Raw genomic sequence first — 26999 nt, 5'->3', positions numbered from 1 at the left:
AGACTTGGCTTTGAACACAAAATCTACTAGGGCAGCCGTCCCCTAGGATGGCCCCCAGTGAGCCCCACATCCTGGTGATGTTCACAACCCCATGGAGTTGCGTCTCTTGTTGATGTGGGACTGGCCTATCAACCGATGAATGGATGGAAGAGATGTGGTATGTCCATACAATGGAATAGCACTCAGCTATGAAAAGGAACAAAATGCTGACAGATGGTACAACATGGAGGAACTTCGGAAACATTATGTTGAGTGAAATAACACAGGCACTAAAGGACAAAAACCACAGGATTCTACTTAAATGAGGTTCCTAGAATAGGCAGGATTCACAGAGACAGAAAGCAGATTAGGGGCTACCAGGGATGGGGAGACATGGAGGAATGGGAGTTATTGATTAATGGATACAGAGTTTCTACATGGAGTGGTAGGAAGGTTTTGGAAGTAGATGTAGTGATGGTTGTACATTGTGAATATAATTCACACCACTGAATTGCACATCTAAAAAGGATTAGCATGGCATGGTTTGTGATATATATTTTACCACAATAATATAAAAATAAATTCAAAGCCAGCCTGGGCCATAGAGCAAGACCCTATCTCTAAAAAAAAAAAAAAAAAAATTAAGTGGCCAAGCATGGTGGCGCATGCCTGTGGTCCCAGTTACTTGGAAGACTGAGATGGGAGGATCCCTTGAGCCTGAGAGGTCAAGGCTGCAGTGAGCCATGATCAAGCCTCTAGCTGATCTAGCTGCACTCTAGCCTGGGCAATCGAGCAAGACTGTCTCAAAAAAAAGACTGACCTATGTGACCAATACAACATGGCAGACATGCTAGTGTGTGACCTTCACATCAAGGTCACAAAGGCATCCTAGCCTCTGCCTCCGACTCCAGGCTCACTCGTTCTGGAGGAAGCTGGCTGCCACGCCACAAAGACATGCAAGCAGCCCCATGGCAAGACCCTTGCGAAGGGAAACTGAGGCCTCCTGTCGATCGCCAGCACCAACTTGCCACCTTGGAAGAGGACCCACAAGGCCCAGCACAGCCTTCAGTGAACCGCCTCCCTGGTTGACAGCTGGCCCAGCTGCAGCCTCCTGAGAGGCCAGAACCACCCAGCTAAACCTCTCCTGACACCTAAAGCAAGGACACCATGGCACATGATAAGTAATTATGTGGTTTTAAGCCAATATGTTTTAGAGTTATTTGCTACATATCATTATAGCACTAATACACTCATCAGTAAATATGAGGACAGGCTCATGTCTGTAGTCCCAGCACTTTGGGATGCCAAGGCAGGAGGATCACTTGAGCCCAGGAGTTCAAAACTAGTCTGGGCAACATAGAAAGACCCTGTCTCTATTTTTTTTTTAATTAAAAAAAATTTTAAGAAGTACAAAAAATAAATAAATATGAGGACAAAGTGGCCAAGCGTGGTGTCTCACGCCCATAATCCCAGCACTTTGGGAGGCTGAGGCGGGCAGATCACAAGGTCAGGAAATCGAGACCATCCTGGCCAACATGGTGAAACCCTATCTCTACTAAAATACAAAAAATTAGCCAGGCGTGGCGGCGTGTGCCTGTAGTCCCAGCTACTTGGGAGGCTGAAGCAGGGGAATTGCTTGAACCCGGGAGGCGGAGGTTGCAGTGAGCCGAGATCGCTCCTGCACTCCAGCCTGGGCAACAGAGTGAGTCTCCATCAAAAAAAAAAGAAGAAAAAAAAGGGCAAAGTGTACTAAGGGCAACAAAAGCACAGGGCGCAGGTGCGGGGAGGGAGAATATAATGGATCATAACCATCACCTCAGTAACGGCAGGGGCTTCTTTTCTCAGGAGGTTCCCTGGCGGAGTTTGTAAGGATGATTATATCTACACCTGAATGCCTTTTGTCAGTGCTGGTGAACTCTCAGTTTTTAAATATTGCTTCTGCCACATTTTTTCTCCTCCTGTTTTGTGACCCCAATTATAGGTATGTTTGCTCTTTTCATTCTATCCCATATTTTTTTTAAACTCTACCCTGCGTTTCCCCCCTCTTGTCTCTCTGTGCTTCTGTCCAGACTATTTTCTTCTATGCCTTTCATTTGTACATTTCCTGCTGTCAGACCCACCAGCGATATTTTCAGTTTCTGTACTTTTCACTTTTCACAGAATTTCCACTTGGTTCTTTTTTTATACTTTCCAGTTCTCTGCCAAAAATTCTTCATCTTGCCTTTTCATCCTTGATCACATTCATCATGGATAATTCCATGATCAGGATCCTCATGGGTCTGTTTCTATTGTCTGATTGTCTGATTTTTCTCCCAGGTTTTCACCCCCGTCTTGTCTTTTTCTTACTCCAGAGCCCATTTACTGACTGCCAAGCACTGTGTGTGGAAAATGATAGAGATAATTTGAGACTCTGAACTGTTATTTTTATCCAGAAAGGATTTTTTTTTTTTTGAGACGGAGTCTTGCTCTGTTGCCCAGGCTGGAGTGCAGTGGTGTGATCTCGGCTCACTGCAACCTCCAACTCCTGAGTTCAAGCCATTCTCCTGCCTCAGCCTCCCCAGTAGCTGGGATTACAGGCACAAGCCACCACATCCAGCTAATTTTTGTATTTTTAGTAGAGATGGGGTTTCACCATGTTGGCCAGGCTGGTCTCCAACTCCTGACCTCAAGTGATCCACTGGCCTCAGCCTCCCAAAGTGCTGGGACTATAGGTGTGAGCCACCATGCCCGGCAGGATTTCTTTTTGCTGCTAGAAGGTAGCAAGCAATCTCTGATCATCATAATCCAGGGGCTCCCAAACTGTCTCCAGTGACAACACCTTAAGTGTCCCCCTAATTTTTTCACGGCCCTCCTAGGCCAAAAGAAATAGATAGAGGTTCCATGTATTAGATAGTTAGGTACAAACAACTGAAGTATTCATATTCTAACAACTTAGTAGACATTCAAAAAATGATCCCCATAAGTTAAAAATACTTTGTTTCATTCTTAAACTACCATCCTACCATAATCACTTCCCAATGGAATGTGGTGTCCGTTGGGCGCTGCACAACTTTTTAAGCCTTGGAGGTGGATTGGACGCCATCACCTTCACTTCCAGCTCCACACAGATCTCCACGTAGCTCAGAGTCTCTATCACAGCAACTGCTGGAAGCAAAGCTCTGCAAAGACACGAAGTCATTGAGAGGACGGTCCCACAATCTTAGTTGACACTGGGAACTACCTCAAGATAGGAGTTCATTCTGTTCTGAAGAAATAATGAAAAATCAACACAAAGAAATAAATAGATAATAAGTTTAAAAAAGAAGTTAATGTTATGTCTGACAGAGGTTAATGTTCTTCCCTCAAAAAAAAGATTTTTTAAATTAAATTTAATTTTTTTTAGAGACAAGGTCTTGCTATGCAGCCCAGGCTGACCTCAAACTCCTGGGCTCAAGTGATCCTCCCACCTCAACCTCCCAAGTGGCTGGGACTGCAGGCCGTCAGGCCAGACTCCTCAAAATTTTCAAACATCCCACTGCGCCCTGTGGTGCCTTGGAGTTTTGTTTAGGAACCCAGGTCCTAACCCAGTCAAGGACTTAAAAGATTTGGTGGTGGCCATGGTTCTTTCAAAGAGCTGGATTATTTCTGTTCAGTCTTTGCTACTGGAGTGTGGTTCTTCAGGGCGCCCCAAAAGTCTGGGATATTTACCGGGACCCTCCTGGATGGGCCTTGAAATCTAATTTTTTTCTTCCAGCCCCAAGCATCTGATAAATCTTTGCTCAGCTTCTCACTCTCTCAAACCACTACTTTTGTGGGGTTGTTTTTTTGTTTTTTGAGATGGAGTTTCACTCTTGTCGCCCAAGCTGGAGTGCAGTGGTGTGATCTTGGCTCACCGCAACCTCCACCTCCCAGGTTCAAGTGATTCTCCTGTCTCAGCCTCCCAAGTAGCTGGGATTACAGGCGCCCGCCACGATGCCCAGCTAATTTTTTGTATTTTTAGAAGAGGCGGGGTTTTGCCATGTTGGGCAGGCTGGTCTTGAACTCCTGAACTCAGGTGATCTGCCTGCCTCGGCCTCCCAGAGTGCTGGGATTACAGGCATGAGCCACCGGACCCAGCCTACTTTTGAATTAAAATCACCCTCAAGTAAAAGGAGGGACCGATGCCAGGCTCTCCTCTCTGGATTTCCCTCTCCTCTGTGTGTGTGTGTGCATGTGTGCATGTGTGTATGTGTGTGTGCATGCATATGTGTGCATGCGTGTGTGTGGGTGCATGCATGTAGTGTGTGTGCATGTGCACGTGTGCATGTGTGTACATGGGTGTGTGTGTGTATTCCATTATTTTTTGTTCACATTGGAAGTTCAGCCTAAAACAACCTAGTCTGCCACTGTCAAAAGCAGATATTCCTCAGTCTTTTTAAAAACTTATCATTGAAATTTTCCAACAGACCTAAAAATACAGAGATAATATAATTAACTCCACGAGAAAACTATTAAAACTGATCAGTAAAGTTGCAAGATACAAAATTAACATGCAAAAATCAGTAGGATTTCTATTTGCCAATAGCAAACAATCGGAAAAATAAATTTAAAATGTAATCCCATTACAACAGCCACACATAAAATTAAACACCAGGGAATTAACTTAACCAAAGAAGTGAAATATTTCTATAATAAAAACTATAAAACACTGATGATGGAAATTGAAGAGGACACCAAAAAAAAGGAGGGCAGAGAGGGGGAAAGTTCTAGAAAAGGAAACAGAAGACATTTGGTACAAGGTCCAAATAAAACAAGATCCCCCCCAAAAAAAAATACAGGAAAAAAAATCATCAAATAAGTCATTCAAGAAAATGTCTCCAAATGATAGGATATGGATTATAGGTTTAAAACAAAATTAAGTGCCTTGCACAGTGAGTAAAAAGAAGAGTTTTGCTGGGCACAGTGGCTCACGCCTGTAATCCCTGCACTTTGGGAGGCCAAGGTGGGTGGATCACTTGAGGGCAGGAGTTCGAGACCAGCCTGGCCAACATGGCAAAACCCTGTCTCTACTAAAAATACACAAATTAGCTGGGCATGGTGGCAGGCACCTAAACTCCCAACTATTTGGGAAGCTGAGCCAGGAGAATTGCTTGAACCTGGGAGGTGGAGGCTGCCGTGAGCCGAGATCGCACCACTGCACTCCAGCCTGGGCAACAGAGTGAGACTCCATCTTAAAAAAAAAAAAAAAAAGAAAGAAGAGTTTTAAAGTTTTGTTGGATAGTTTCGAAACTGATTATTGTTAGGTATGTAGGAAACTGAGTAAACAATCAAACAAAATAGAAGGCAATTATTTCAGGAGACAAGTAAACAGCTTAGGTTTTGGCTTCATGACGTGGAAACAGCATGAGTGACTCTACTTTGGGTTGGTCTGTTGGAGCCTAGCACAGAAAACACCATGGCTCAGCTATGAAGAATACTTACCTGATCATGATAATGTAAGCGTTGATTTATCAATATATTAAAATATTGGGAAGATGGGGAGGGGGATGAAAGAAGGTGCCTATATGGACCATGGGGAGACTTCCCCTTTGCCCTCTGAATGTTTGCTGAAAAATCAGCTCACAAAAAGCAGACTGATAGAAATGGAGGCCTGGTGTAGTGGAGGCCAAGGAGGGAAGATGGCCTGAGGCCAGGAGTTTGAGACCAGCCTGGGCAACATAACAATACCCCGTCTCTACAATTGGTTTTTTTTATTTGTTTTTTGTTTGTTTGTTTGTTTTATTTTGGTTTTTTTTGAGGTGGAGTCTCACTCTGTTGCCCAGGCTGGAGTGCAGTGGCACGATCTCCGCTCACTGCAACCTCCACCTCCCAGGTTAAAGCAATTCTTTTGCTTCAGCTTCCCAAGTAGCTGGGACTACAGGCGCCTGCCACACTAACTTTTGTATTTTTAGTAGAGACGGGGTTTCACCATGTTGGCCAGGCTAGTCTCAAACTCCTGAGCTCAAGTGATCCACCCACCTCGGCTTCCCAAAGTGCCAGGATTATAGGCATGAGCCACCATGCCTGGCCTACAATTGTTCTTTAAATAGGAGAAATGGCATACAAATTTGATACTCAATGAGGTACAAATGCTTACGTACCCTACTTCTTAGAGGAAAGGGAGATAGGGAAATATGGATGATTTTAGGAGGATAATAAATGATTTTTAGGGGAATACAGCAGCGATCCCCAACCTTTTTGGCACCAGGGACCAATTTCGTGGACAGGGGATGGGGATAATTTGGGGATGATTCAAGCTCATTACATTTACTGTGCACTTTATTTCTATTATTATTACATTGTAATATATAATGAAATAATTGTACAACTCACCATCATGTAGGAGTCCTGAGCTTGTTTTCTTGCAACTAGATGGTCCTATATGGGGGTGATGGGAGACAGTGACAGATCATCAGGCATTAGATTATCATAAGGGGCACACAACCTAGATCCCTCATATGCGCAGTTCACAATAGGGCTAATGCTCCTATGAGAATCTAATGCCACTGCTGACCTGACAGGAGGCAGAGCTCAGACAGTAACGTGAGCAACAGGGAGCAGCTGTAAATACAGATGAAGCTTTGCTGGCTCGCGCACCACTCACCTCCTGCTGTCTGGCCCAGTTCCTAACAAGCCACGGACCAGTACCAGTCCATGGTCCAGGGGCTGGAGAACCCTGGAATACAGGATTTGAAGAACATACAATGGCCTGGAACAAATTCTGTAGGGCCTGAAGAGCAGACAATGGTTCATGACAAGTCTGTCCAGGTGTGTTGGTGGACTTCAGGCTTTCTTCCTGCAATATGAGTTCAGTGAATGAAAACCCAGGGAGGAGACCAAAGATCATTGCTTTATTCTTTGGTGGGTTCGGAGTTTAGGCAGGTAAAGGTATTGGGGGAACCAGCTCCCAATATTTCAACATAGGTTCTTTCTATTTTCCATAAGTGTCAGCCAGCTGAGAAATAAAGAGAAAGAGTACAAAGAGAGGAATTTTACAGCTGGGCCTCTGGGGGTGACATCACATATCGGTAGGACCGTGATGCCCACTTGAGCCTTAAAGCCAGCAAGATTTATTAAGGATTTCAAAAGCGGAGGGGGTGCAAGAACAGGGAGTAGGTCACAAGGATCACATGCTTCAAAGGGCAAAAAGGAGAACAAAGATCACAAAGCAAAGGGCAAAAGCAAAGATCACAAGGCAAAGAGCAAAAGCAAAATTACTGATAAGGGTCTATGTTCAGCAGTGCATGTATTGTCTTGATAAACATCTTAAACAACAGAAAACAGGGTTCGAGAGCAGAGAACTGGTCTGACCTCAAATTTACCAGGGCGGGGTTTTCCCCCACCCTAGTAAGGCTGAGGGTGCTGCAGGAGACCAGGACGTATTTCAGTCCTTATCTCAACTGCATAAGACAGACATTCTCAGAGCGGCCATTTATAGACCTTCCCCCAGGAATGCATTTCTTTCCCAGAGTGTTAATCCTTGTTAGGAAAAGAATTTAGCAATATCTTCCCTACTTGCACATCCATTTATAGGCTCTCTGCAAAAAGAAAAATATGGCTCTATGTTGCCCAACCCCGCAGGCAGTCAGAATTTATGGTTGTCTTCCCTTGTTCCCTGAAAATCGCTGTTATTCTGTTCTTTTTCAAGGTGCACTGATTTCATATTGTTCAAACACACATGTTTTACAATCAATTTGTACAGTTAACACAACAGTGGTCCTGAGGTGACGTACATCCTCAGCTTATGAAGACAACAGGATTAAGAGATTAAAGTAAGACAGGTGTAAGAAATTATAAGAGTATTATTTGGGAACTGACAAATGTCCATGAAATCTTCACAATTTATGTTCCTCTGCCACAGCTCCAGCCAGTCCCTCCGTTCGGGGTCCCTGACTTCCCACAACATAAAGGAACTGCAGACAACAACTTCATCCTGTGCTTGGGGAGAGACAGAGGATTGAGAGGCGGGAGGGGGTGCGGGGGACAACAGTTCTCCTTGGTGGGTCCATCAGGTCTTTACCTAGATCAGGGAGAAGTCTCTTCCAGTATATTTATCTTGAAGAATCTTTAAGTCAAAATACTCTTTACACCAGGGAGCCAACTTCAGGGTGAATTTCCCTGTGCCCCTTCATGTACAAGGAAACTTCATTAGTAGGAAGGCAATAGATAATGTCTAAAACAGGGGGAAAGAGTCAAGAAAAAGTACTGAAACACATTATTAGAAATATGTGGGGAGGCTGGGTGCAGTGGCTCACACCTGTAATCCCAGCACTTTGGGAGGCTGAGGCAGGCAGATCACTTGAGGCCAGGATTTTGAGACCAGCCTGGGCAACATAGTGAGACTTTGTCTCTACAAAAAATACAAAAGTTAGCCAGGTATGGTGGCACATACCTATAATTCCAGCTACTTGGGAGGCTGAGATGGGAGGATCACTTGAGCCCAAGAGGTCAAGACTGTAGTGAGCTGTGATTGCCCCACTGCACTCCAGCCTGGGCAACAGAGCCAGACCCTGTCACAAAAAAAAGCAAGCAAGCAAGCAATATGGGGGGAATCCCAGCAAAGTTAAAAGAGTTGAAAATGCTTATCTCTAAAGAGTGAAATTCAGGTGAGAAGGTGTGAGGCAGGGATAGTTGTTTTTGTTAGAAGTGCTGTAACTATTTTAATTTTACAACTATGTACATGTATCAGTCCAATAAAACAGAGGGAAAGGCTTTATTTTATAACTGACACATTAACAAGCATTAAAAAATAATTAGCATGGACTGGGTGCAGTGGCTCATGCCTATAATCCTAGCACTTTGGGAGGCCAAGGTGGGCAGATCACCCGAGGTTAGGAGTTCAAGACCAGCCTGACCAACATGGCGAAACCCCATCTCTACTAAAAATACAAAAATTAGTTGGGCGTGGTGGTGTGCACCTGTAATCCCAGCTACTTGGAGGCTGAGGGAAGAGAATCACTTGAACCCAGGAGGTGGAGGTTGCAGTGAGCTCAGATCGTGCCACTGCACTCCAGCCTGGGTGACAGAGTGAGACTCCATCTCAAAAAATAATAATAACAATAATAAGCATGAAATTGTGGTGAAACTGGAACATCAAAATCCTGCTAACAATGTAAATGTGTGCAAGCCCCATGGTTTCATTTCCAGAACATTTCGAGAGCCATTCAAACGTTGGAACCCTTTTAACCAATTCTCTCACTCTAGAGCAGGGATCTATGCAGGCAAATTACGACCATGGGCCAAATCGAGCCTACCATCTATTTGTGTATGATCCATAAGCCAAGAATGGTCTTTATGTTATTTTAATTGTTGAAAAAATCAAAAGAATAACATTTTGTGATGCATAAAAATGATAAGGAATTCAAAGTTTGGTGTCCATAAACAAAAGCGTGTCCTCACACAGCCTTGCCAATGCGTTTGCGAGGGCCTGTGGCTGCTTTTGTGCTGCAAAGGAATCTGCAATAGAGAGCTCATGACTCACAGAGCTGAGAAGACTATTTGGTCCTTTGCAGAAGCAGCCTGCCCATCCCAGTACAGGGGGAGGCAGCGTCGTCCAGGAGGGCGGCTCAAAGCTGGACTCCTCCGATTCCTGGCTATGAGACCTCAAGTTTCCTAACTTGTCTGTGAAATGGTTTTCTCATCTTAAAGCAAGGATATTATTAGTACCAGCCTTCTGGGGCTGCTGTGACGATTCAGTGAATGAGCCCCCGTAAATCAGAGGGCACCCACACTTGGTGTAGGAGAACTGCCACTGCTTCCCCATGGACATCAGTAACACAAGCAACAGGTGTGTGCACAAACATTTGCACAGCCGGCACTGCCTATGGCAGGGTCCTGACACCCGGGTGGCCTCACCCACAGCTCTGGCAGAAGCAGAGACCCAGGGCCAGTCCACAGATTCACAAATAGTCCATTCTGTTATGCTGCGAAGCAGACATCCCTAAAAATCCCTGCACTCTGCAAACTCATGTGAGATGACCCAGCAGGCTATGAGGGAGATAGAGTTAGGGGCTTCGTCAGCAAGACATTTACAAAAGACTGGAACCTAATAAAAATGATAGCACAGGCCGGGCGCAATGGCTCATGCCTGTAATCCCAGTACTTTGGGAGGCCAAGGTGGGTGGATCACCTGAGGTCAGGAGTTCGAGACCAGCCTGGCCAACATGGCAAAACCTCATCTCTACTAAAAATACAAAAATTCGCTGGGCATGGTGGCAGCCACCTGTAATCCTAGCTACTCAGGAGGCTGAGGCAGGAGAAGTGCTTGAACCCAGGAAGCGGAGGTTGCAGTGAGCCGAGATCGCGCCACTGCACTCCAGCCTGGGCAACAAGAATGAAACTCTGTCTCAAAAAAAAAAAAAAAAAAAAAAAAGATAGCACAGTTTTACATGTTAAATGGTTAAGAAATACATACATACTAAAATTAATATGGTGTTTTCCTTTAAAAAGACTTGAGGCTTGTTTGAGGAAGTGGGCGTTGGGGTTGTAAGCTGGGTGATATGGAATTGGGGGGGCATTCTAGCACCAGAGCTGGATGGATGTGGATGTGACTCCTAACACACCCTGTGAACGGAGGGCTGGAGGGTGCATGGGTGGGGTTGTGTGTTCCTAGGGTGTGTGCGAGGGTGGGGTTGTGTGTTCCTAGGGTGCGTGCATGGGTGTGGTTGTGTGTTCCTAGGTTCTGGTCAGCCAGGTGCCATTCTCTGCATTCTCCTGGTGTTTCTGAGGACAAAATTGTGCAGAGCGAATATGAACTTTGAAACTCACGTTATGCTCCAATTGTTCCCTACTCTAGCAGTTCGGAATTGCTATTGGAGCAATTGGAGCAAATTCATTTTCAAAACAAGCCGTATAGCGGAACCGAAAGTATCACATCCCTTGAGGACTCCGGACATGTTGGGGAAGGGGAACTATCTAGAAGGTGGCATCTGCAGATGTCAACATCAGCGGCGGTGCCAGGAGGGGCTTTGCAGGGCCACAGGGCAGCAGCTCCATGCAGCTGGCCCCACCCCAGGCATGGTGAGCTCTCCTGGCTGTGTACTCAGCCCTGAGCCTGATGACCAACACCAGATGCACAGCCTGCTGTTTACCAAGCCCTCCCACCCACACCAGGGCGCCTCCTGACAGCCTCACGGGGACAAAGTGCAGGCATCATTCGTCCACATTTGACAGAGATGGAAGAGGGGGCTCAGAGAAGCTGATTACTTGCCCAAAGACACACAGCCTGCAAAGGGAGGTGGCGCTTCCACATCCCAGGCTCTGGCTGACCCTCTGCCTGTCCTCCTGTGCAGTATGTGGGGTCTCGTCACCAAGCGCTGGGATAAACTCGAGGGGTCAGGCTCAAGGCCACGCGTCCAGAGGCAAATGCTGCAAGAAGAGAGGTGCAGGAAACCCAGGTAACCGAAAGGCACCTGCCTCGAGTGAGCTCCCTCCAGCCCTGACACCTGTTCCTTCTTTCAGTGGAAAGGACAAGCCGCCGTCCACACTGCGCCTTTAACACACCCAGCGAGGCTGAGGAATGTTCCGGAGCAGCCAGGATGTGGGCTTCTTTGTAGCGGGAGCATGCCACATGCAGTTCAATCCTGAGTCGGAGGCCTGAGCAAGCAGCTTGCAAGACGTTTGAGGAGCTTAGCATTGACTGTGGCAGGCGGGCAGTTGCTTCTATGATTAAAAAGGCCCAACTCCCCCCTACATCTGCCCTCGACTCTCAGGGCACACCTGGGCCCTCAGGCCGGGTGTGCTCAGCTGAGCTTGGCCATTTCTCCTCCCTCGCTCCACAGGCGCACAGGGCCAGTTGGTCATCACGCAGCCCACATGGCCTTTGGGACCAACCCTGCCCTGCTGGGATATGCTTCAGGGACCTGAGGATGGAACACTCCCCTGGGCCAGTGGACAGACACACACACACAGAAGCAAAAACTGCTTTGTCCAAGAAAGGCACAGACGCATTTATAACCAGATTCCAAGGTCAGCTGCTTGGAGCATGAAGCAAGGTCATGTCCTCTTGCTTCTTCAATTAGGTCATCTCTCAAAGAAATCTCAGGGTCCTCCTTCCAAATAACTCCAAGACCCCCGGCCCAGCGGATGCTCTCTCAGTCCAAAGGTCAAGCCCTGGTCACAGCATCTCAAGGAGACAGACAGACAAGTCACCTGAGTGTCTGCTGCAGCGGCCAACACCACAGGGTGTCGCTGTTAGGAAAGGTACCCTCCCCCTCCGGCCCTGCGAAGTCCCCCAAGCTCACGACCAGAAATCCTCAGCCACCAGGCAAGGAGCTGGCCTGTCCTGTCTTCCTGGCTCCTCTCCGCCTCGACTGGACCCACAACATCGAGTCCCCTGGGAACAGAGCACGGCACACTGACCACGCTTCTTAGGGCTGCCCAGTCACAGCCCCACACTGTTCAGAACCCCCACCCTCAGGCTCCCCGGCTGGGCCAGGGCGGGAGCCAGGCTCCCCTCTCCGTTTCAAAGCCCTTCCCCCAGTGCCCCTCCTGTGCAGGGATCAATGGTGCTTCTTTCAGGGGAAAACCACAGTTGCCCCGCATGAAATCTGAGGACACATACGTACGGCTGCGTGGTGGACAGTGTTGTGGATCTTTGTCATTGCTATGAGAATCTTGCTCCCAGTGCATTCCATCTGATGCCTGTTGGAGGTGTGCACTGCATCAGGTGAAGCCACCATCCTGCCCACCTGTGATCCAAAAAAAAAAAAAAAGATCTGGGAGGAGAATGGAGATCTGGAGTCGGCCTGCGTGATGCGGGAGAAGCTGCTGCCGTCCCGAGCCTCAGAGGCAGAAGTCAGTGGCCCAAACTCCAGGGCCTAGTTACTGGCGTGTGCGTATACATGCACACACGTATGTGCAGACTTGTGTGTGCCTATGCACAGATATGCATCTAGGATGTGTGCACACATGTTCACACATAGAGGATACAATGAACTGCTACATGTTTCCGTGTATATATATTACATATAGATATTTACTGGTTTGTATGTATGTGTATATATACTGGTATATGTGTGTGTAGACTATCATGCATGTATGTGTGTATACATATACTAGTATGTATGCGTGTGCATATATAGAGGTATATACATGTGTGTGTACCCGTATCTATTTACTAGTATACATGATGTGTGTGTGTACTGGTATGGATGTGTGGGTATGTGCACTTGCTGGTATGTATGTAGGTGTTTGCTAACACATACATGCACAGGCAGAATGCTTCCAGGGGACCGCACAGCCTCTAGTTTGCAGCCCCCACCCCTCGCTTTGCCCCTGCACTCTCCCCTCTCTGAGCTGCATTCGCATGAAAGGGTGCAGGTTCTGACCCGGCAGCGCCACCTCCTGGACACCTAGGGATTTCTGGCAGCGCCTGCTTGGCCACCAGCACTCAGAGGGAAAGATGAATCCGAGGGAGATCAGGGGATGGGGCACTGAGTGACGTCCCCAGGATAACAGGGTTCTCAGATGGCCCCAGCAGTCCATTTGCAACTCTACAGATGAATTCCAAAGGGCCAGAACCCTTAATTAATCAGGGACTCCTCCACCTCGAAGTGGGAAAGACAGCCCCAGGGGAGTAAAGTCTGGGTGACCCCAGGAGGGACAGGAGAACTTGCTGGGCAGCTGGCCCTGTGCTGCCACAGCTTGTCAGGGAGGTTTCTACAGCATGTGGAGGGAGGTGGGTGGTGGGGGCAGTAAGCAGAGGGAGGGGAGGCTCCAGGGGGTCCCGGATGGGGTGCTCGAGGCTTCGGGGAACCTGGAGTGGAAGAGAGTTTTAGAAGAAGCAAGCCAGGGCCAGGCACAGTGGCTCAGGCATGTAATCCCAGCACTTTGGGAGGCAGAGGAGGGCAGATCACCTGAGATCAGGAGTTTGAGACCAGCCCGGCCAACATGGTGAAACCCCATATCTACTAAAACTACAAAAATTAGCCAGGCATGGTGGTGCACTTCTGTAATCCCAACTATTCAGGAAGCTGAGGTAGGAGAATCACTTGCACCCAGAAGGCAGAGGTTGCAGTGAGCCGAGATCATGCCACTGTACTGTAGCCTGGGTGACAGAGTGAGACTCCATCAAAAAAAAAAAAAAAAAAAGACAATGCTTAAATAGGGCAAATTGAAATCCTGTCCAGTGGAATAGCACTTCTGAGGTGTTCCTGCCAAGACAGATAACGCAAATCAAATCCCCAGGGGGCAGCAGTCTCTCAAGTGGCGGCACAGCCCACAGAATAACTGGCCCTTAATCTTCGAAAGTGTCAAGGCCATGAAAGTCAAGTAAAGACTGAGCTCAGCTTCAGACTCTAGGAGACTAAGGAGATGTGACAACCAGAAGCCACATGCCAATTTGAACTGGGTGCATTCACTGTGAAAAAATCATCAGACCACTGGGGAGACTTGAACAGCAGCAACGCGCCCTGCGAACTTGAGTTGTGAGTGAAGGTTGTTCTGACCGACCATGTAGGAGAAAGTCCATATTTGCAGGAAGTACGTGGGAGTATTTGGGGTGATGGAGTATTGGAGGTGGACTATTAGGGAGCAAGTGTTAACAATTTACCCTCAAATAGTTCAGGAAAAAATACATGATTTGTGCTGCAGTGAAAGCTCTTCTTAAGTCAGAGATTATTTTAGATTTTTTAAAAATTACACGCACACGCCCACAAAACTATCTCTGGCAAATTCCTGAGAAGAGCAGGACTCTCCTCCTCCAATGAGCAATTCTAACCAGGGAAACTTCTCTACGTGGCATTGAAATCTGGCCCACAGGAGGTGCTTCCCTGGCCCCAACCCCCTCTTCCCTCAGACTCCTAACAGGATGGAGTCAGGGAAACAGGATCAACACACCTGGGGGTCCAGCCTGTAGAGCGTCGGCAGGGAGGGTCATTGCTGGCTTTTACTGGGCACTCACTGTGTGGATGGGGTTTGAAGTCAACCTGACCAGGGATTGAATCTTGGCTTACCTTAGCTGTGTGATCCCAGGCAAGTCACTTTACCTCTCTGAGTCTTGGCTTTCTGCTGTGTAAAATAAGGACAAATAACCTCTATCTTGCTGGGTTGTGGTTCAGATTAGAGAGAATTGTGCAGAATGTCAGGTACAGCAATGGGTTTCCAGACTTTAGGCCTGTGGGAAGTCAGTCTCAGAATCTCCTGGGAAACTTCTTATCAAACACAGATTCCTGTAACCTGTTCTCAGAGATTCTGATCAAATTCACCTGGCCAGTTTCAGCTACACCTGCTGAACTATTTACCGAACTATTTACAGCTCTCCAAATGCACTATAGCACTTCTTACCACTATGCCTTTGTACACACAGTTCCCCCATCTAGAGGCCCTTCCCCCTTTGATTGGAAAACTCCTAGTCATCCTTGAAAACCCAGCTGAAATGTTTCCCCATTGATGAAGACTTTCCTAACCATGCCCCCACCTCCCAGTGCTCGCTTCTTTCCAGATCAGTTGTTATGACATGAATAAGAAGTATAATTACCTTCCATTTAGTGAATCTATTATGTACCTCTCATTTCACATACTGTATCTTAACAATAGTTACACCAAGTACTAATTATTAGCCCTGTTCCCTGTTTACATATGAAAAAGCTGAGTCTCTGAGGGCTTAAGCAGCTTGCCCTCAGTCCCACAGCTGATAGGGGACAAAGCCAGAATCCCACGCTACTGAGCCCCGAATCTCTAGCTCTGGTCCTTATGATCTTGGTCTGCCTTCCCCTCAGCACGTGAGCCTGCAGATGTCGGAGCCCAGGGTGTGCATTCATCGCATGCATCTCTCTCTCTCTCTCTTTTTTTTTTTTTTTTGAGACGAAGCTTCGCTCTTGCCCAGGCTGGAATGCAATGGCGCGATCTCGACTCACTGCAACCGTTGCCTCCCGGCTTCAAGCAATTCTCCTGCCTCAACCTCCCGAGTTGCTGGGATTACAAGCGTGCGCCACCATGCCCGGCTAATTCTTTTTATTTTTAGTACAGAAGGGGTTTCACCATGTTGGCCAGGCTGATCTTGAACTCCTGACCTCAGGTGATCCGCCCACCTCAGTCTCCCAAAGTGCTGGGATTACAGGCGTGAGCCACCGCGCCGGGCCTAGGGTTAGGGTTCATTCACCTCTGAGTCCTCATCAGCACATTCCCTGATGCGCAAACAGCAGGGAACCCTAAGTGTCGGTCCCTATCTCCCAGGTCCACACCGCCTTCCGTCACACCAGGCTCTCTCCAGGCTGGCTGAGAGGGTGGAGCTGGGAGCCTCTGAGGCTGGTAAGCCGCGTGCCTTGGGAGGGTGGGGTAACAAGCAGGGCCTCTCCTAAGGAGGGCTTCCCCGGCCTTCCTTCCTCGGGGCGCAGCATCGACATTCGCCACCAGGGGGTGCTGCCGCACCGTTCCCGGCGCCTCCTCTGCCCCGCGAGGGACTGGGGCGTTTTCCACCCGGCGTGTGTCTGGGGCTGTGACTCAGAATCCTCAAACTCAGCGTTCGCAGACGGAGGAACTCATGCTCAAACGACTGAACAAAAATATACAGAGCATGAAATTTTTACTCCAGAAATAGGGCACCTCTCTCCCCCTTGGGGAAAAGCGTTTTCCCTACTTCAGTAGGAGTTAACTCGCCAAGGCTTTTAGGAGACGCCGCACAGCTGTGCTCCCGCTCGTTGAAAAAAAGATGCCAAAAGTGTAGAATTTGACCACAAACAACCGAGCTTCACAACGGAGTGTGGCTTGTGTGCCAGGCCCTGTGCTGGGGGTGCAAAAGGCCCCCGTGTCTAGCCTGGCAGCAGTGACTTCGGGGTCCCTCCTGCAAGCTTGGCTACAGGTGTTCAATCTTACTGACATATTTTACAAATATAGCTACATTTTTCCAGCCCAAATTCAGTACACATGACCTAGCAAAGCATTCCAGAGGCAAACGGCTTTCTAGGAAGTGTAGCTTAGGCACCTAAATGCTGGCATTCTGGGGCTGACGGCGTACGGGAGCCATGAGCAGAGGATTTGAAAACGGACCTGTCTGGAAAGCCCAGGTCAGAGGGTCCCAAGAGCAGGGCTGGGCAGGCCCCAGATGCCTCCCTTGTAGGGGATTCTGGGGTCTCCTCCCCTCACAGACCCTTCTCCTCCACGAAGCTTCTTCCAGGGGCCAGAGCAAAGTCCCTCTTCTGTCTGGCATTCCACCCAAGCCGCCTCCTTTTCTCTCTACACCTTCTCCTGGGAAATCTCATCCAAGTCCATGGCCTTAAGCCTCTATCAAGGATGCCCCTAAGGCCGGGTGCAGTAGCTCACGCCTGTAATCCCAGCACTTTGGGAGGCTGAGGCGGGTGGATGGATCACCTGAGGTCAGGAGTTCAAGACCAGCCTGGCCAACATGGTGAAACCCCATCTGTACTAAAAATACAAAAAATTAGCTGGGCATAGTGGCGCACACCTGTAATCCCAGCTACTTGGGAGGCTGAGGCAGGAGAATCGCTTGAACCCGGGAGGCGGAGGTTACAGTGAGCCAAGATTGTACCACTGCACTCCAGCCTGGGCCACAGAGCGAGACTCCATCTGAAAAAACAAAACAAAACAAAAAGCAAAGATGTTCCTAAGACACCATTACTGAACATATAGACCAGTAAATAACAATGATTACACAAATCACATGATAAATTGCATAACACCACACACACACACCACACACACACCACACACACCACACCACACACCACACACACACACCACACACACACACACCACACACACACCACACACACCACACACACACACCACACACACACACCACACACACACCACACACACCACACACACACACCACACACACACACCACACACACACCACACACACACCACACACACACACCACACACATCACACACACACCACACACACACACCACACACACACCACACACATCACACATACACCACACATACACCACACACACACCACACACACCACACACACACCACACACACACACCACACACTGTGAACCTAAAAGTGTCTGAGACACCCAATCAATCTGGAAAGTTTATTTTGCCAGTGTTAAAGACACACCCATGTTACAGCCTCAGGAGGCCCTGAGGTCATGTACCCAAGTGGTGGGGGGCACAGCTTCTTTCATACATTTTAGGGAGACACGAGACATCAATCAATATATGTAAGATGTACATTGGTTTCCTCCCCTAAGGCAGGACAACTTGAAGTTGGGGGAACTTCCAGGTCATGGGTAGATAAGAAACAAAAGGTTATTTTGGGTCTTTGATCAGCCTTTCATTGAATACACAATTTACGTGGGAGGACGGAGTAGAGGAATAGTCACTTAGGCCTTAGTCTGACTCAGTGAACCTGCATTTTTATTTTAAAATAGGGCAGAGGAAGCCATCAGATATGCATTTGTCTCTGGTGAGCAGAGGGAACACCGAGTTCTGTCCTTTTCCCACACCTAGGAAGACAAGCTATCAATTTACGTTGCCAGGCTGAAATTCAACAGAACTGTTTTAGGGTTTTGCAGTCCACAAGGAATTTCCTTGTGGGAAATTGTGATGGAGGTATGTAGGTATGTAGCTTTTTTTTTTTTAAATCTTTGTAGCTATCTTATTTAGGAATCAAATAGGAGGCAGGTTTGCCTGATGCAGTTCTCTGCTTGACTTTTCCCTTTGGCCTAGTGATTTTGGGGTGCTGAGATTTATTTTCCATTCACAACACACACACACATACACACACACATGAGATATTAAACTGGCAACCGGCACAGTGCACAGCTCCATGTTCCAGGCATGGTGGACCCAACCTGGTCCCTGACCACCTGCAGCCTCCACCAGCTCAGGCCTCCTTCCTGTCTGATTTCTACCTCCTCATGGGGCTGGGCTTCCCCGGCCACAGTTCTCTCCTACTTGGCCATTTTCTGCAATCCGGATTTTTTGTTCCCAAACTTGTGCCTAAATTTCTCAGGCACTAGATGATGCAACAGGGGAGTCTGGAATTTGGAGACAGTGCAAATCTCAGCTGCGCCACCACTAGCATCCACGTGACCTCCAACGAGTCATTACCCTCTCCAAGCCTCCGTTTCTTCCTACATGAAGTGGGAGAAACCACGCCCACCCCACAAGGTTCTTGGTGACAAAGTGAGGGGAAGCATCTAGATTGAGCAGAGGAGTGTTTTAGTCTGAAGAGCAAAATGGTTTGGGGGTGAGGGTGTAAACCCTGGTGCTGCCACTTGCTACCTGTGACCTTGGGCAAGTTATCTAGCCTCACATACCTCAGTCTTCTCAGCCATAAAATGGGTACAATTATAGCACTTACCCGCTTACACAACAACGGTGCATTGAGTTAGTCTCTGTAGAGCGTGTTTAGCACTGTGTCCAGAACATAGTGAGTGCTGCCTCCATGATTTGATAACACAAGCGTTTGTCGTGGTCATTTCAGGAAGGCTCTGGTAAATGGAGTGCAGCCCGGATGAGAGCCGGCTGGAGAAAGCTGACTTGTGTCAGCTCAGGGGACAGAGGGGTACAGAGTAGCCTGGAGGCGGCGCCAGGTGGGAGCTGACGAAGCCTGCGGGGGGGTTGAGGCCAGCGTGGTGGAGGGAGCCACTGGGAGCGCTGCGCTTTGATGGGCTCTAAGCGCCTCCGGGCACCCGTAGTTCAGCTGCTTCTCTCCACCCCTCCAAAGGGCGGGAGAGACAGGAATCCCACCCTCCGCGATGCCCTCCTTCAGGGCCTGGCCTCACACGTGCCTGGTAGCAGGATGGCAACCCGATGGCGACTTCAGGCTTCACACCCACAGACGACCGTAATCAGAGAAAGTAAAAAAGAAAGAAAAAACCCTCCCAGCCCATGATTTTGACCAAGACTCCTGACGTTCACCTCGACTGGACCTCTTGGGCCATGTGCCCAACGCCAAGCCAGTGACCATGGGGAATGGAACGGCTCCATCAAACAGGGCCCTCCTTGCTGGGAGTGGGGCAGGCTCCCCCCAGGCACAAAGAGACCCGGGCTGGGATGGAGGACGTGGGGAACAAACATTGGTGGGCACCAGCCGTGTGTGTGCCACTGTCCCTGTCGCATTTGCAGCCGACCTTAAATCTGTTCTCCAGAGTTGACTATCGGATGCTCATCACTGAACGTCTCTCAGACGCCCCACAAGTGTTCATATTCAACAAGTCTAGAAATGAACCCTCACCCTCAAACCCACCTTCTCCCCCTGGATTTCCTGTCCTGGTTGACACCTGGTTGAACCACTCACCATCCTAGTTCCCCAAAACCTGGGAATCACCACCCCCTCCGCATCCCCCAAGTCTGGCCAGTTCCACCCCCGGCGGCATTCATACCTGGCCCCATCTCTCCTTTTCCAATTGCCACCACCCAGACCCAATACTCTGCACCAAGACCCACAGGCCACTGTCTTAGGCCAAATATTGGCTCTCTGGCCCTTGCCAGAGAAAGCTGGCCAACCCCTGACCTGGATCTGTAACTGGTCTCCTGGCTCCCATCCATCCTCCACATCTGATGGCATCATTCAACAATGTAAGAATGTCAGTGGCCCCTGGTGACCTGCCACCCACAGCCTGCAGGATCTGACCCCCGCCTACCCCTGCAGCCTCACCCTACACCTTCCCACCCACCCTGCGCTTGGGCAACTGGCACAAAAGGCTCCCAAACACGCCATGCTTTTTCATGTTTTTCTTTATACTTCAGGTGCACGAGGCTGAGTTCCTCATATTCCTCAACGCCGTCAGTGCTCCATGCAAGACCCCATCTTTTTAATAATCAATGTTATCTCTTTCATTTCTGCCAACCACTCCCATTTCGCTTCTTCCCAAAGGCAATAATGCTACCTGTGTTAACATGTATCTTTCATCTGGGTCTTGTCAAATACGTGTTGCCAAGTTTTTGTGTGTGTTTTAATGCCTATAAATGGTGTTGTTTTATATATTACATTTTTTGACCATTTTCTCTAAACACTGTTTAGTTTAAGACACATTCCTTTTGCTCTTTGCACAACTCATTTAATTCTCATTGCTGCGCAGTTCTCCAAAGTATGGATTAAAACCATTTCATGCATCTATTTTCCTGGATTGCTTTTAAATTGACACCATCTCAAACAAAGCTGCAGGGCATGAATTTGTATATGCCCCTTAGGTGAGAATTTCTTTGAGAACTATTCCCGGGAGTAGAACAACTGGGTCACAGAATAAACCTGTGCTTGATTTCACAGCTGCCCCTAGAAGGACAGTTACATTCGCACTGGAAGATCCCGTCCTTTATTTCCTCCCGTCCGTCCTCAGGTTTCTGAGTGTTTCCAGTCGAGTGGCCTTAAGATAATACCTCATTATTGTCTTAATGTACAATACAGTTCTCTGATTACTAATTTGGGCATCTCTTGATATGCTTGTTTGATTTGGGGAAATCTATAAATTACCTGTCCATATCCTTTGCCCCCTTTTCCACGGTGGCTTCTGATTTTCAGGGGTTCCTTTGCTTCTTGTTCTTACCTCTGCCTCTGCTGGCCTACCCTGTCCCTGGTCCTTTAAAGGCAGCTGTGTGCTCACATGGCCCCTGCAAAGCAGGTACCCCAAGCCACAGACAAGGCCCCTGCCTCAGGTGATGACGTGGGAACCCCCTGTGTTCTTCTTGAGTTTTCTGCTCTTCCGTCCCCGGCCCACACTCCTGCTCAGTGACTCTTCTGGGACCCGCCAGCCACATCCCCTTGACCTTGTCTTGATGAGGAGCCTTGCTTTCCCTGCCACCATTCTGGCAGCAGAGTTCAGTTCTGGCTGCTGCCCTGTGCTCCTTTCCCCTCGCCAAGCCAGGGTGGGGGCCAGGGGAAAGCCACTTCTGTCTGAGCTCCATTCTCCAGGTGCCCCCACCAGCACACTACAGAGTCTCAGCTGCGATGGCACCATCTCTGGGGGCTTCCCGACCTGACCTTTCCTGGCAGCTGGTTCCTCCCTCCTCTGTGGTCCCTTGCAGCACTTATCACTTTGCTACAGTGAGGGGGTTCCACACCTGCTTCTGCATTTACTCAGGGAACTCATTAAAAGCGGGAATCTGGCCGGGCGTGGTGGCTCACACCTGTAATCCCAGCACTTTGGGAGGCCGAGGCGGGCAGATCACTAAGTCAAGAGATTGAAACCATCCTGGTCAACAAGGTGAAACCACATCTCTACTAAAAATACAAAAATTAGCTGGGTGTGGTGGTGGGTGCCTGTAGTCCCAGCTACTCAAAAGGCTGAGGCAGGAGAATCGCTTGAACCAGGGAGGCAGAGGTTGCAGTGAGCCAAGATCGTGCCACTGCACTCCAGCCTGGTGACAGAGCGAGACTCTGTCTCAAAAAGAAAAAAAAAAAACAGGGATCCAATCACCTCCCTCCTTTCTGTTTCCCTGGCACCCGCAGGCCGCCAGCAAGTGCTCGATCATCACAAAGATTTCCCAAGCGCTGACTACGCGCCAGGCATCATGCTAAGCACTTTACAAGCATTATCGCGTTATCACAATTTTATAACCCTATGTGGTTGGAACCTTTAATATCCTCCTTTTACAGGTAAAGACATTTGAAGAAATTAGGTAAGGTGTCCAAGACCACACAGCTAGTGAACAACCATTCAACGAATGAACCAAGGCATGGGCACATGCTGCCAACGCTGAAGTTCATGCCAAGCAGAGCCACTGCCCAGAGCAATCTTCCTTGGCACAAAATGAATGCCAAATGCCTAACTCTGCTCCTCAGACGGTCAACATGAGTTGCCATAGCCTGGGGAGGTGACTTGGAAATGGGGACTTCCCACATATTCCTGCTGCACACAACCCAGGCCGGACTGGCCTTTTAGCGCCTAATCTGCAAGAGTGCTGGCTGCACTGGCTGGGAATGACAGTCCCCACACAGCCCTTCAGATGACACCAAGAGTGAGGGACAGGGAAGGGTCAGGGGCTTGCCCTGGCTCCAGCAAGCACCCGGCTTGCAACTGCTGCCACCCAGGCCGGGGAGTCCTAGGGCCTGCACCCGCCTCAGCTGCTGCTCCTGCGGCTCTGCTGATTGCCCAACTGGGAAATTCGGGGGGTTGCCCAGTTGTTTATGCCACTCTTGTTTGGGGGACAGTCCAGCCAAGCCACCCTCGGGAAGAGCAACCCAGGACAGGTGCCTGCCTGTAAAGAGCAGGTGACGATCATTGGACAAAACCCCTGGGCCACTTTCCCATCTCCAGGGCAGCCCCTGGCTGGGGGGATCCTGGTGACATTCAGCGGCTCTGGGCTCTGTGTGGACCTGGACAGGGCCGACCAGCTCCTTCCTGCCCCCCAGTATCACAACCCCATCAGTGGGCTTCCCACACCCCCATCAGGTCAGCTCCAGAGAAAATGACACTTCGATGAGCAACCTAAAGCGGGGAGAAGAGGATTCAATCTGGGGAGACAGTGATTTGGAGGTCATAAGTTTGACCTCAGTCTGGAATAGGCCAGGGATCCTGGCTTTCTTACTTACAAATAGTGTGGCATGGGGCAATTTACTTAAGCCCCCAGGGCCCCGGTTTCTCCTCTGTGTAATGGGAGCAATAGCACCTCCTCCAAGACGCCGTGGGGACTTGCTGGGATACCGTGTGAGGGCCTCAGGCCGATGGCATGCAGGGAGTCCTCAGTGCCCGGGACGCGTTGACTGTTCCAGCAGCCAGTGCGGGGTGTTTGGGTGGGAAGGAAAGGAGCCAAGTTTGTCAATGGAAAGGGAACCAGCTTTTGTCAACTCCGCAAGAATTCCTAGAGCACCCCGTGGGCAGGCAATGATCAAGGCTGTGCCAAAAATGGCCCCTGCCCTCAGAGCTCATGCTCCAGCGTGGAAATTGGAAACTGGAGGCCAAGAAGGGGGCTGGCTGCAATGAATATAAAATCACACTCCGGGGCGGTGCGCTCTGCGGGGCAGAGCAGGGTTCTGAATGACATAGGCTCCATGAGGCAATGGAGCGGGCTGGGCTCGCCTCTCCTTTCCTAGACACCACACCAGGCATTTCCACGCTCGTCACTTCACTGAGTCACCTCAGCAGTCCTCTGGGATGGGTCTCTTTGATAAAGATTTTTTTTTATTGATTCTATAGATAAAGAAACAGTGGCTCAGAGAGGTTGAGCAACTTGCCCAGGGTCACACAGCCAGGTGGCGACAGTGTTGGGCGGGTCAATCCCAAACCCATCTGAACGGAACTTGGTCCACACCTTTCCCACCACTCCTCACTATGCTGACCCCTAGAATTCTGGTTCTAGGGGGTCCCCATCAGTCCCTCTCACCCCAGGGAGACAGACTCTGATGGCCGCTGAGGCAAACTGCCTTTCTGTCCCCTTGCACCTGGCTGTGGTGTGGCCCTGGCACCCCTCGGGGGCTTTGGGGAAAGTCAGATAAGCCTGGTCTGGAGAAGAGCCAGCCATGGGCTCTGTGGCTCCGCTTAGGGCTGCTGGCCCCTCGGGGCCTCGCTGAGAGGTGGCTGGCGGGACCTGGAGAGGATGAGAGTTCAGCGGCTCTCGATGGCCCCACCTGAGCCCCAACACTGGCTGGAAAGCCATGTGGAACCCCAGGGGCAAACTCCAGGGATGAAACGACACTTCACCGAAAAGACCCGTAGACCCTGGCCTCTTGGAGCTGACACCCTCGTGTAAAGGTGAGGGGATGTCACTTCTTAGACCAGGTTACACACTGACGGTGGCTTCACTCTTGTTCTCTCTCACCTGTGTCCCTGCTCACACTGAGGGAATGCCTGTGGAGAGGCCCAAGAGGCAAAAAACCGATGTCTACACTCTGTGGGAACCTGCGGCGGCCGCTGTGGCCGCCACCTGAGTGAGTGTGGAGCAGTTGTTGCCCCAGCTTCCCCGATTGTGGCCAGCGAGAGACCCTGAGCCGGAGGGCCCAGCAAAGCCCACCGCGTTCCTGACCCACAGGAGCTGTGGGATCATAAACGCTAAGCTACAACATTTTAGGGTAATCTGTTATGTAGCCATAGTGACCAACAAGTGGAAAAAAACACATAAACATCCCTGAAAGAAGGCCTAGGAAGCTGGTCATACTGGGTGTTGGGGGGAAGGAACCAGGGATCATTAAAGTCGCTGAGAATTAAGGTGAGAGAGAGACTTCACTCTGGACTCGGGCTTTTGAAACATTGAACTAGGCCAAGCGTGGTGGCTCACGCCTGTAATCCCAGCACTTTGGGAGGCCGAGAGGGTCGGATCACTTGAGGTCAGGAGTTCCAGTCCAGCCTGGCCAACATGGTGAAACCCCATCTCCACTAAAAATACAAACATTAGCTGGGTGTGGTGGTGCATGCCTGTAATCCCAGCTACTTGGGAGACTGAGGCAGGAGAATCACTTGAACCCGGGAGGCAGAGGTTGCGGTGAGCTGAGATCGCGCCACCACACTCGAGCATGGGCGACGAGAGTGAGACTCCATCTCAAAAAAAACAAAAAAACAAAAAAACATTGAACCAAGTGAACATATCATCTTTTCAGTAAATATGCAGATATAATTTAAAGGAGAAAAAGATTGGGCCTTCTCTCTAGACGAGAAGTCATGGAAGTAGGAGGAACAGGACAGCCATGATGCCTTGTCCCTCACATGCCAGCCTCCGCCTGGGACTAAGCATCAACTGATTCATGATGGATGGATCCTGGGAGCTCCTGAGAACCCGCAGAGACCAATGCTCCATGCTCTTGCTGTACACACAGCACACATACCCCAGAGCCCAATTTACCTCCTTCTCCACCTACTGGCCCCTTTCCATGTATTACGCTCATCAGGAAACGACGATTGTGTGTTTGAGTGCTGCAATCAGTAAAGGAAATGGCGCTGATCACCTGTCCCCTATTCTTTCTGGTTCTCAAAAGGCATCCCTTTGAGTCTGGGGAGGGTTGGAATTAGCGGGGGGTACAGTGGGATTTCTCGTCTGCGCAGAGCCTGGGGAGTAGGGATTACCTTCCTCACAGGTGTGGCCTGGTCAGGATGGGTCGGCAGCAATGCTCCTCGCCCTAGATGGCCCTCACAGGGTACTCCACCTCTTCCAGGGACACTCCCTGCCTTCTGACAGCTCCAGTTCCCCAAGGGTGAGGAAAAGAAAACAGAAGGAAGAGTTTTCCCTCTCATCCTGTCATCGTTCCCAAGGCCTGGTCATAATATAGAGGATGCCTACTAACTAAATAGCTCAGCTGCTTTAACTCAATTAGGGAAACAAGATTAATAACAGAAAACATCCCTGGCCAGGTGCAGTGGCTCATGCCTGTAATCCCAACACTTTGGGAGGCTAAGGCAGGTGGATCAGCTAAGGTCTGGAGTTCGAGACCAGCCTGACCAACATGGTGAAACCCCAACTCTACTAAAAATACAAAAAATTAGCCAGGCATGGTGGTGCATGCCTGTAATCCCAGCTACTTGGGAGGCTGAGGCAGGAAAATCGCTTGAACCTGGGAGGTGGAAGTTGCAGTGAGCTGAGATTGCACCATTGCACTCCAGTCTGGGCAACAAGAGCGAAACTAAAAAAAAAAAAAAAAAAAAAAGAAGAAGAAGGAAGGAAGGAAGGAAGGAAAGAAAGAAACATCCGTAAGCAAACTTCTCCTGACGAGTACAGGGATGTCTTTTTCAGGGCATAATCTGAGCCCCAAACAAGTCTATATGAACTTTGCTTCTCTACGAGACCAGGGGAGCAACACTCACAGAACACCTCTCTGTGGACATGGCCTGACCCCTGCGTTTTCCTTGTCAGCTCAATCCCCACATTCAGTCGTGATGAGCTGCCTTTTGCAAATCCCCTACGCACTCTGCTCTGCAGCAGCAATATGCATACATTGTGTAATTTAATCCTGTCGGGTGGAACTGTCGTCTCCATTTGCAGAAGAGGGCTTCAGGGATGCTAAATCCGTTATCCAATTGGACTAAGAGTCAGACAGGGTTTTCTCTCCTCCCCGCCCGCCCCATCCCTGTCTTTGGGAAAGCAGCCCTGCCAGGTCCTGTTTCCTGTCCCCCCCCCAGTTCCAACCCTCCCCCGGTGCAAGAGCCACCCACTTCCTCCAGGGAGGCATCCT

General features: G+C 49.3%; 1 long non-coding RNA gene across 1 annotated transcript; it reads right to left on the bottom strand.

Moving 5' to 3' along the window:
• Positions 1-11185: 11185 nt before the first annotated feature.
• On the bottom strand, positions 11186-12665 carry LOC134756724 (uncharacterized). Its single transcript, XR_010129827.1, has 3 exons — positions 12543-12665; positions 11479-12310; positions 11186-11343 (listed from the first exon to the last, which is right to left on the bottom strand). It is a non-coding gene; the product is annotated as an uncharacterized lncRNA (long non-coding RNA).
• Between the last annotated feature and the right edge of the window lie 14334 nt (positions 12666-26999).

The sequence above is a fragment of the Gorilla gorilla genome, chromosome 12 (assembly GCF_029281585.2).
Source record: "Gorilla gorilla gorilla isolate KB3781 chromosome 12, NHGRI_mGorGor1-v2.1_pri, whole genome shotgun sequence".
NCBI classification, from domain to species: Eukaryota; Metazoa; Chordata; class Mammalia; order Primates; family Hominidae; genus Gorilla; species Gorilla gorilla.
This window is presented reverse-complemented; position numbering and strand designations above follow the sequence as displayed.